The following is a 12,119-nucleotide window of genomic DNA, read 5'->3' on the forward strand; positions in this document are numbered from 1 at the left end:
TCCAATTCCTGTAGCTATGGGTTTTGTTTTGGCAGGAAATCTCATTCACTAACTTAGGTAATGGCTTGTGTCTGCTTAATTTGAACTTTTAATGTCACAACCTTAGTGGATCTGAGAGTTCAGTCTTTTCTGAGTAAGTAATTTGCTACAACGTTGGTAGTAGGATGTAATATTGTAAACAAATATGGCAACTAGAATTAGATAGGTGAATGCGAGAGATGCTGGAGATTAGTGGTGCTGGAAAAACACAGCAGTCAGGCAGCATCCGAGGAGCAGGAAAATCGACGTTTCCGGCAAAAGCCCTTCGTCAGGAACTAGAATTTAGATGGCATACTAAACCTTAGGTGCATTCGACTTTTTTTTCAATTCCATCACAACCGAGCATACTTAATAAGTTTTGGTTTGTGACTTTAAATTTGAAAAAGATTTTTATTACAATAATTTGCATATGAGGTCTCCAACATTGCATTCAGCCAATTAGATTTTCTCTGTGTTATCAAAAACTGCCAAAGACGTGAAATGCTGCAAAGATTGTGGGCCCTGGTAACATTTCAGCAATCGTGCTGAAGACTTGTGCTCCAGCACTAACTAGTAGCCAACCTGTGTATGTACATTTACAGGCATCCATGAGACAATGTGAAAAATTACCCAGATACGTTCTGCCCAAATAAATAGGATAAATTCAACATGGTCAGTATCACCCCCTCAATGATCAACAAACTGATGGCATAGTTGATTACATCAGTTGCTGCAGAAATGACATGGCAAAAAGAGGACCAAAGGCTATATAATTAGAATTTTGGAAGTGTAATAAAATACATGTAACCTGAATCCAGAGTTGGTGTCTTACTTGACATCGAGTTGCAGAGAAATGAGACTTTTCTCCAGTCAATCTGGAGCTAATCTACATATTTAACTCTGATCCACACTACTTGCACCAAAATAAGCCTTGTGATTGCATTGAGTATTTGCTGTTTTATAATCTGTGCGATTTTGCTGAGTAGACAAACTAAAGCTACTTTTTATTGTTGCTTTCAATCTTGTTATTCTAGGGTCATCTCAGTGCTTGAAAATTATGAATTTTCATACCATGTTTTATGTTAAAATCTTGAAGGCATATGTTAAAAACAGAAACAGTTGAATAGCACTAAAAGCAAGCAGTGGCAGCTAGCTAGAATGTTATGATTCTGGTTCTCAAGGAGGTGGGAAATGGCTCAGCCATTCATCATAGCTCATTCAATGTTTAATAACTCCTTTTTAAAAGCACTGACACTTTGTGCTGTGCATCAGATACCATTGCCTGGTATCTTTAAAACATAAAAGTTCATAGAAGTTGGTTTTCTTTCCATCTCATTGAGTCAGTCTGATATGGATTTCTTTTCACGCCAATGGTAAATATCAATTTCACCTTTTAATTCTTGTGGGATTATTATTATTCTCTAGTGTAGTGCTCTATTTTATGTGTGTTCTTCTTCAGCAAATATCTTGAGAATGTAGATACAAGGGAAAGTGGTATTATCACTTAATTGTTTATCCAAAGACCGAGGTAATGTTCTGGGGACCCAAGTTTGAATCTCACCATGGCAGATAGTGGAATTTGAATTGAATGAAAATCTGGAATTGAGAGTCTAATGATGATCATGAATCCATTGTTTTTTGTCAGGGGGAAAAAAAAACATCTAATTCAATAATGTCCTTTAGGGAAGAAAACTGCCATCCTTACATGGTCTGGGCTATATATGACTCCAGACCCACAGCAATGACTCCTAACTGTCCTCTGGGTAATTGGGGTAGGACAATGAATGCTGGTCCACCCAGTGACACCCATGTCCCATGAACAAATAAAAAATAATTGTTTGACATGCTTAATTTTTATCTTTTGAATTTTGGGTAATGACTTTGAATATAATTATAGAGCAGCAGTTCACAAACCTGTTTCCTTTGGGAATTCATATGTCAAATGACTTTTCCAACTGATCCAAAACATAATTGAGTTTTTGCTGGTAACTCAATATGTAGACTGTCAAGTTATCAACATGTAAATTGTTGATTTTTTTTTATCCAAAGAAAAATCAGACTGTCAGTCTGATATGGATTTCTTCTCACATCAATAGTAAATATCAATTTCACCTTTTTGCTCGGAATAAGATTTTATTTGTTTGACACAGCAAAATGGTTAAGATCAAAAAAAAATGTTAGTATAATTGAATCCGCATGACTAACTCAACCTTGTCTCATGCACATAGGATGAGGATGGTGCGTAGTTTGTGAAATGTCAGTTTGATTTTGGCGAGACTAATCTACAAATCTGGCTTTACATTCAAATAGCTTAATCCTGTTTTCACACATAAAATGAAAGCTAATGTTTGCAGCATACTTTTAAGTGAAGTGGACAAATAATTGATTTTAGTTGGAAATCTGTGTGCTTGGAAATGTTTGAAAGGATAAGTATCTTGGATCTCCTTGCCAAGTCTGTTAAAGAAGACCTCTGGTAGGAGAGACCAATGACTCTCAATCGTCCAACTCATTTGTGCTTCAAAGTAGGTGTGCAGGCACACCAGCAGTCCTGGGATCACAACTCCACAATTGTCACATCTGCTTCAGCTGATTTGGTGTGCAAATGGAATTGCTTCAAATGAGCATGAGATCTGGGAATGGTGCAATAGACCATAACTTATAACAATATAGTAAGACAATAGCTCAGTTAATCTTGGAAAGTCATAGTTGGAAAATCTATGCAATCGACTTTTTTTGTAAATAGTGACCAAACAAAAATCCTTGACCTACAGAGTAACCAACAAATTATGACCAAGTTGACCTAAGTTCATAATTTAGCAGATTTTACTTCATTAAGAGAATCTAGGGTTATGGAGATAAATAAGGAAAGTGGAGTTGAGGGTTATCAGATCATTAAAATGGCAGAGCAAACATTATGGGCCAAATGGCCTCATTCTGCTCTTCTGTCTTAGTCAAGAGAGATGAAATTCCAACCTCTGTTATATTTAATGAGAGACCTAACTTCCTGAGATTAAGAATGTTGAATAGAATTGCTTCATAGCAGAAGGGAAGTCTGTATATCTGCATTCAGGTAATGAATAGATACTATTTTTGAATCTGAGGAGTTGCAGAAGTCAATTAGTTAGACCCTAGATAGATGAAAAGGAATTAAGTGATTTAGTTCTTGGAAGATGAGAAATGAGGGAATGGAATCAGAATTCTAGTAAATATGAGAAAAGAGAAGTTCGAGGTGACTAGCCAATCTGAAAGGGTGATCATGGTTAAGCTCAAAGGAAAGATTATCTCATAAGTGTATGCCAACATAATCACTGAGCAGAAAATAGAGGTCTTTTAGAGTGATGTTCTGAGGCATTATGGTCCAGTTTAAATAAACTGATGCAGTAAATTGAAGTTGCTCATTCAAAGCTAAGATTGGTGAATGAACATCAGAGCATGTTGGTCAAACTTTGGATCAAGAAATGTAAAAGTAGCAATTCTGATTACATTTGATGGCAGCATTCTGGTAAATCTCTTCTGAACCCACTCCAGCTTAATAATATCCTTCCTATAACTGGGCGACCAGAACTAGATAGAGTATTCCAGAAGAGGCCTTGCCAACCTGTACAACCTCAACATGACTTCCCAATTTCTATCCTTAAAGGACTGAGCAATGAAGGCAAGCATGCTAAATGTCTCTTTAACCACCCTATCTATATGTGATGCAAACTTCAAAGGATTATATACCTGCACCCCTAGGGTCCCTCTGTTCGACAACACTACCCAAGGTCCTTCCATTTATTTGTAAGTCCTACCTGTATTTGTTGTACCAAAGTGCAATACCTTGCATTTATCCAACTTGAACTCCATCTGCCATTTTTCAGCCCATTGATCCATTTGATCAAGATCCTTTTGCAATCTTAGAAAATGTTCTTCCCTGTTTAGGATACTTAATCGAAGAACAATTCTTTGATAAGTATTAAGAAGTAAACAGGAATACTTAAAGTTAAAAATCCCAACAGGCTTAATTGGAAGCACTAGCTCCGAAAGCTAGTGTTGTGTGATTTTTAACTTTGTACATTCCAGTCCAACACCGGGATCCCCAACTCGGGAATACTTAAATGTGCTTCAGATTATGAAAAGCATTCACCCCTCAGTCTCCAACACTCCAGGGAAAACAGCCCCAGCCTGTTCAGCCATGTTGCCAGGGTTGGAGGATCTCCGCTACAGGGAGAGGCTTTAGGGTGAGAGGGGAAAGAGACCTAAGGGGCAGCTTTTTCACGCAGAGGGTGGTATGTGTATGGAATGAGCTGCCAGAGGATGTGGTGGAGGCTGGTACAATTGCAACATTTAAAAGCCATTTGGATGGGTATATGAATAGGAAGGGTTTGGAGGGATATGGGACTAGAATGGGTTGGGATATGAGGTCGGCATGGACGGTTTGGACTGAAGGGTCTGTTTCCATGCTGTACATCTCTATGATTCTATGCTCATAACCAAAAGTTAGTGGGTGTGTTGCTAAAATGTGACATGAATAAAGATGAAGTTTGTCCAGAGCGTATAATAGGGCCAAATATAGCGAGCATCAGGTTAAAGGATGAGGACAATTGGATTGCTTCATGTGTACTATGATGCTTTGTACTGTCATCAAAGTTATTTAATCTGTGTGCACAGAACAAATATTCAGAGTATTAAATGGTCTTTGAATGGTAGGAATAAATTGAAACTATGATTATGCCTAAGTTGTAATTTACTGAGGATATAGGGCAGAATCAGAAAACTACTTCGAAAACATTATGAATAAAATAAAATCAAGACGTTTAGAATGTGGATCGTGTCTTTTTGGTGCTCATACTCAATTAGTGGTAGTTGGAATATAGTAGAAGAAACTAGAGTGAACTGGATGGTATCTTAATGGAGCAAGTAGATCAGTTTCCCTATTTAGGACAAATAACAACAGAACATGGTAGCTAAGATACAAAATTTAGCAGAAAAAGGGTGATAGACGGGAGAATCTTTGTGAAGATGAAGAACGTCCTAAAAACAAAACTCCAGCTTGTAACAAGAAAAAAGTCTCATGATGCTGCACTCCATCCTTGTCCTTGTACACTGCAGAAACCTGGATAAAGATCAATGTCAAGAATAGATTTTATGGAAGAAAATTGAAGCCTTTTAAAATGTGCTTCCAGCTCTTCCACTATTGATGTCAAGCTAACCGGTCTAAAGTTTGCTGGGTTTTCCTTTGCCCTTTCTTAAATAATAACATCAAATTTGCAATCCTCCAGTAACCCAGAACTGATCCTGTGTTTAGAAGAGTCTGGAAAATCTGTCAACAGTTCCACAATTTGCTGTCTTACTCCTGTCAGCGTTTTGGAATGCATCTTATCTGGTGCATCTTCTGTACCTAGAGTGCTGTCAGTCTTTTCAGCACCTTTGAGTGTACTGCTCACATCCACATTTTCAACTGGGCCATTATCACCATTGTTTTTACTAATTTCTACAGAGGTAAAGTCCTCATTTAATACTCTGCCAAACCCTTGCCTTCGGTGAGCAGCTAACCTTGCTTGTTTCTTCTGGACCACTGTATCCTGACTTACCTGAAAAGGTGGTCGTGAGCTGGTGCCTTGAACCATTGCAGTCTATATTGTATAAATGTACTCAAAGTTAGCATGTTCCACAGGTTTTTCTTGATGGCTACAAGAAAACAAATTCCCAAGTTCCAGCTGGTGTGAGGTTTGGATAGGAACTTGCAAGTAGTGGTATTCCCATGCATCTGTTCTAATTTGTGTTTGTACATCATAAAGGCCACAGCTTAGGAAGGTGCTGCTGAAGGGACTAGGGCTAATTGCTGAGGTGTATCAATGATGATGGTGTAAATTAGATTAGATTCCCTACAATATGGAAACAGGCCCTTCAGCCCAACAATTCTACGCTGACCCTCCAAAAGTAACCCACCCAGACCCATTCCCCTACCCTATATTTACCTCCTGACTAATGCACCTAACACTATGGGCAATCTGGCATGGCCAATGCACCTGGTGTGCACACCTTTGAACTGTGGGAAGAAACCAGAGAACCCAGAGGAAACCCTGGCAGACATGGGGAGAATATGCAAATTTCACACAGACAGTCGCCCGAGGCAGGAATCGAACCCGGGTCCCTGGCGCTGTGAGGCTGCACTGCTAGCCACTGTGCCACCCCAAATGAGAAGAATTGTAAGTAGGGATGTTAATCAAACTGGCTGTGTATGTCTTAAATGGTGTCAAGCTATTGGAGTGTTGGAGCTGCACTCCAGAAAGTGGGAGTATTCCAACGTATCTTTGAGTTAAGAATCATCATGAGTAGGAGCAAGCTATTTAGCTCCTGCCAGCGTACTCACTCATTCAGTAAGGTCATGGCTGATCTTCTACCTCACTCTTCCATTTCACACTACTTTGCTCATAAGACTTGATTTCCCCAGTATCCAAAGATTTATGAATTCTGAGGAGGTGGTGCAACGTCAAGAGTTGCCATCTTTTGGATTTGGTGTTAAACTGAAGCCCCTCCTGCCTAATTGAGTGGATGTAAAGGATTCTTTGGAACAAGCTGTAGAAGAGCAAAGGAAGTATCCCTGCAGTCTTGACCAATGTTTTTATCTGATTGACATCTCAAAATGGATCAGCTGGTTGCTACCGCGTTACCTTTTGTGTGCATTTGCTTTGTGCATATTGCTTGCCCTGCTTTCTCCATCTGCCTTTAGCCCCATTAGTTGCCTGAGTACATGGTCTCCTGTGATAGTTTTTATATTTGTTTCCTCCCCATTTATTCTGTCTGAATACTTCTCAAATGTCATTGCTGTCCTCTACCTTGAAGACTTTTTTTTAACATATCAATTTATTCACTGCTCCCAGATTTCCCATTATTACTTTCCCAGCCTCATTCTTTCAGGGAACTGTATTCACTTTGGCCTCTATCTTTTTTCGTTTTGAAAAAAATGAAGCTCTTATGGTTTTATGTTTCTTGGAAGTTCTACCCCCAGTTTATTTTCTTTCTGTTTCTTTCAATCATCTTTTGTTGGTTCTTTAATACTTTCCCAAATCTCTGATTTGCCACTAATCTTTTTTTTCTTTCAAGTTGATACTTACCTTCATTTCCCTCGTTAACTGTGATTCCGGGTGGCTGTTCCTTGAATCTATCTTGTATTTTGTTGTGAGACGTGAATTATTTTCTTAAACAACTACTTTTGTTTAACAGCCATATTTTCCGCTTAAGAACTCTTTTCCCCATCCACTCCAGTCAACTGTGACTCATTCTTTTTATAATTAGCCCTATTTAAGTTTGGCAGTCTTCTTTTCTGACACGTTTCTCAATCTCAACTGAATGCTAAATTCTACCACATTATGGTCACTGCCAGGGGACCTTTTACTCAGATCATGTGCCTCATATAACAATACCAGATCCAACGTGTTATGAAGTTGAAGGCATGTCCTGTACCTTTGAGAGAGTGAATGCTGTTCTGAACTGAGAGATTACAAGCACCTGTATATATGACTAGATGGCAGCCCCAGAGTGTACTGGAAAATTGGAAGTATGTAACATTTGGTTGTGAAATGGTTGGCGGGGTTTTGCTTGCTGTTTTGACAACCATTCTAATTTAACCAATCAGTTTAAATTATGCCCCAGGATACTAAAACCCGATCGAGTTTGAATTTATTGTTTTGCCAACATTGAACTGACGAGATGATCTGATGTTGGAGGTATAAAAATGCAGACATTTTGAAAATTGGAAAGAAAGCAACTGCCATCAAAGCAGAAATTAGAAAACACTCTATCACGGTACCTTTTTATGTGAAACATACTCACAACAAAAAAGAAAGAAACTCAGGGAGAATCATCAGCTAGAAGAAGAAATACACAGGAGATGACAGCGGCTGTGTGGGTTTGAAATTAAGTTGATGCCATTTTAATAAGTGTCTTATTGGAACAGCATATTGTTGTAGAGTTGGAGACAGATGGTAAGGAGATAGGAGATAAGAGAAAGCAGGCTAAGAGTTATGAATAGTTGTTGTTTAGTGGTCACTTTTAGAGTTAAAAAAAAATATTTTTTTAAATAGTGAAATTGGGAGTTCTCAGTTACTCATTTTAACAGATTGAGGCAAGGCGAGCTTTTCTGGGTGTGTTTAAATATCAAGAGGGGTTCACCTCTGTGTCATTACAAAAGTAATCTGATGTCTAGTTGGATCCACAACATACTGTTCAAGGAAACTGCCCAAATACAAGTCCCACCAGTCTCATTTTTCCCTAGTTTTTTCTTTGTTATCTCCACCCACATGAAGTCTAAATCTTCCAGTTCAAGATTATTTCTTGCTTTTGCACTTATTCTGTCCCATAAAGCTAACAAAGCTGCTCAAACACCTTTTCACCCATAAGTGAAGAAGGACAGAACTGTGCATACTACAGTTGCAGTGTGCATGACACTTGTTCGGGCTACCTGATCCAAATTCTGGTCTTCTCTGGGTATGCCACAGTGCAGAGTTAGTATATAAAGGGGTTTAACATACATTGGCATTAGAAACAGGTTGATCTTCAGTCTTAAACCAACCACCATTTTGGTGAGCCAGGTAGGTATCTCCCAGTTGATTTTTAGCACTCGAACTTTAGAGGGTTTTCAGCAAAAAGAGAGGGCTAAGGCTGTTGCACCTGTGGCTTATGTACTTTGCAAATGCAACATTATTGCTGTTGCCAGTGTCCTTTGCTTGAAAATTTTCTTTTCAAAAGAAGTATAAGACATGTCCAGCTGATATTACATCACAGATCATTTCTTCATAAAAACTTTCTGATTGCTTGTTTGACTTGCATGTTAATTGTGGGCGTCTGTATATTTTAGATTCCTCTGATGTGAAGACTTAGCAGTGTCTCACTTGGATTTAGTTCCGCTTCTCTTACCAATGTAGAAAACTTCATATTTTGGCTTTTTAAAAATTCAACTGCTAAGTTTCTGTCTGCTTGTGAAACTGTCTAAATCGTTTGGAAACCTTTTTGCATCCCCCTCACTGATTTAATTTGTTAATTTTGTGTTGTCAACAAATTTGGATACTTAGTGTAAGCAGGTGTGAGGTTATCCATTTTGGACTGAAAAAGGATATATCTGCAGCATAACTTTGACATCCTTGTACTCCAGTCCTCTAGATATAAAGGCAAGCATGCCGTTTTAAAAAAAAATTGTTTATTGCTGCACACATTTGTGATATTTCAAAGATTATGCACCTGAATCTCCAAGCCTATCCGGACACCCATTTTACTTAACTTTATATAAATCCTGATTACCCCAATTTGGAGTTCTGTGAGCAGATCTGGGCACCACTCCTATGGAAGGATATGTTGGCCTTGGAGGGGGTACAGTGTAAGTTTACAAAAGTGATACCTGAATTTGGATCTTTTCCTCAAATAGTAGATGTAGCATGGGTTGTTAAATTTATCTATTTTAGTTTTAAAATTTTGGTAACCAAATGGTTAAGGGATCTGGCAGAAAGCCAGACACAGATGAAGTCAGACACAGATCAGCCATGATCTCATTGAATGTTGGGACAGGCTTCAGGGACTGAATGGCTTATTCTATTCTTATATTCCTTTCTTCATCTAAGTCATTGTGCAGATACCATTTACAATCTGTAACATTGTAGAAATATTAAAGACTTGTGCTTTGTAGATATAGGTGTGACTTCACAGAGTCTTAATGTGAATTATGTCACAGATTGTAGTAGCAATAATTATGAAATTAGTTCTGTTAAGTTTCGGAATAATGACATTGCGTAGTCCTGATGGGACCCATGGGTACGTGGTATTGGCCATATTGGATTTCCCCTGCTTTTTTCTGTCAAAGTATGCCTAGACAATTTCTACGTTTGCCAGATAGATGCTTGTGATGTTGCTGTACTGAAGCAGCTTAGTCATAGACACACTGGCTCCAAAGCAAAGATCATCACTTTTCTGGGTGGAATGCTGTTGATGCAATAGCCTGTGCTGTATCCACTGGGCTTGAGTATTCTTTTGACGTAAAATGAAATAAGTTGGCATATGTGAAGCTCGTGACCTCCTGGTTTGATGCAGAGACTGATAACTTATTTGGCAATTCTGTCTGGACCAAGTGCTCCAGGTTTGTGTTTTGTGCATGGTGCTGAAAGTTGGCCTTGTTGAAGCTTGGGAGGTGCATGAGCCTTCTCTCTATTAAATAATTAATTATTATCTACTGCTCTCTGTTCTATGTTAATTCTGCTGTTTTGCTTGTATGCTGCCCACAAATATGTCCAATTTCCACCTCCATGTTTATGATCCTGTCATTTTCTTGGCCTTTAAAAGTATAAATGTCTGAATATCTATGTTTACACTTATTTCTTTCTATTTTCCCCCCATCCCGATTTTGTGTCAGATTTCAAATGCTTTCTGTATGCACTTTTGTTTTCTCTTTTTTGTCATGGATGCATTCTAGGGTGCAGTGACTTTAATTGTGTTTTACATCCCTTCACAATCTGTAATTTTCAAGAGTGATTTGTTAATTATGTTTACAAACATACAAAATCTGTTATGTAGCCTGTGTTTTCATATGTGAATCAATACATTGTTCACTACCAGATTTCAAAAAGTATTCGTGGTGGGTGGTGCTAGGAAGGTGAATCCACACCTAAAACCTCCAAGTTGCCTGGGACAATTGACTTGTGGGAATAAGCAATCAGTGAAATCCAACACCCCTACCCACATGCGCACACCCCAGTATTTCAAATGGAGCAAAGCTGTGAGGAGCTGGTTCTCTCTGCACAGCTAAGTTCTCTTTCCTATTTGTTAAAAGCTTCACAACAATGACCCCAGAGAAAAACTGGTGTTTGGAGAAGCAGCTAGAAAAATGGAGGGAATTACCAGGAGTGCTGGGAGGTCAAGCCTTAGATCAGCTATTTTACCAAGACAACTGTCTGCAGTTGCCACAGTAGGGAAACAGAGGAAGGTTCCAACAGAATGTGTTGAGTTGGGAAGGGAAGGAGAAACACTGCAAAGAGGAGGAAGGGAGGAAAACCTGACGCATTTAAATTCAGGAGGTATTAAATGGGTTAGTGCAGTGGTTGTCGTAATGAGTAGTTCTTTTTTGTTGAATATTAAATCTGAGATCAAGATCTGAAATGCAGTAAAAAGGGTAGTAATTGCCTGATGAACATTTTTGCGAATCTTATGATGTCGGGATAATGATTTAATGTGTTTTAATATCATTTATTTTTAAAATCTTTGAATTGTGAATTAGTGAAGTGTGGGTTTTTCTTTGTATCTTAAGGGCTTACCTTTTTAAGTATTTCTGTAGCATTGATGTTTTTAAAAAAAAAATGGTTGATATCTTTTAGAGCAAGATGTGAAGCTGGAAAAACAGAGGTTAGACAGCAACAGAGGAGCAGGAACGTCAACATTTAGGTCTAAACCCTCCTTCAGGACTGGGGAGGGGGAGAAAGCCCAAAAGTATACAGGGGAGGGGAGGGTGGGCCGAGATGAAGGATAGGTAGGATGGTTATTGTGATGGATCAATGGGAAGGGTGGCGCAGAGAGGTGAGTAGGAAGATGTGCAGGTTAGATCAGGTCAGGCAGGAGTGGGACTAGACTTGGGATAAGACTAGGGGGAGGAAACATTTTGAACCTGGTGAAATCGATGTAAAGGCCATTGGACTTCCCAGGTGAAATAGGTGTTGTTCCTCCAGTTTCCGTTTGGCCTCACTCTGACAATGGAGGAGGTCGAGAGTGGAAATGTTGCTGGGGGACAAGAAGGCGGAATCAAAGTGGATGGCAATTAGAAGGTCAGGTTGGTTGTTGTGTGCGCAGCGCAGACATTCCATGAACAGATCCCAGAGTTTGTGTTTGTCCCCGTTTTATAGAGGAGAAACGATTGGGAGCAACGAATGCAATAGATGAGTTTGGATGAAATGCAAGTGAATCTGTCATATCTGGAAGGATTGTTTCGGGCCTTGGATGGAAGTGAGCGGGGGTGGGTGGGGGCTGGTATTGCATCTCTTGAAGTTGCAGTGAAAAGTACTGGGTGTGGTGGAGACGTTAGTGGAGGTTGCAGAGTGGATGAGGGAGTCATGGAGTGAATGGCCCCTGTGGAAAGTGGA

General features: G+C 39.1%; 1 protein-coding gene across 3 annotated transcripts in view; it reads left to right on the forward strand.

Annotated features, from left to right (window-relative positions):
- prkcz (protein kinase C, zeta) overlaps nt 1-12,119 on the forward strand; it is a 428,930-nt gene that overhangs the window by 1,179 nt on the left and 415,632 nt on the right. The gene's annotated exons all lie outside the window — the stretch shown is intronic.

This window comes from Chiloscyllium punctatum, chromosome 16 (genome assembly GCF_047496795.1).
Source record: "Chiloscyllium punctatum isolate Juve2018m chromosome 16, sChiPun1.3, whole genome shotgun sequence".
Classification (NCBI taxonomy): Eukaryota; Metazoa; Chordata; class Chondrichthyes; order Orectolobiformes; family Hemiscylliidae; genus Chiloscyllium; species Chiloscyllium punctatum.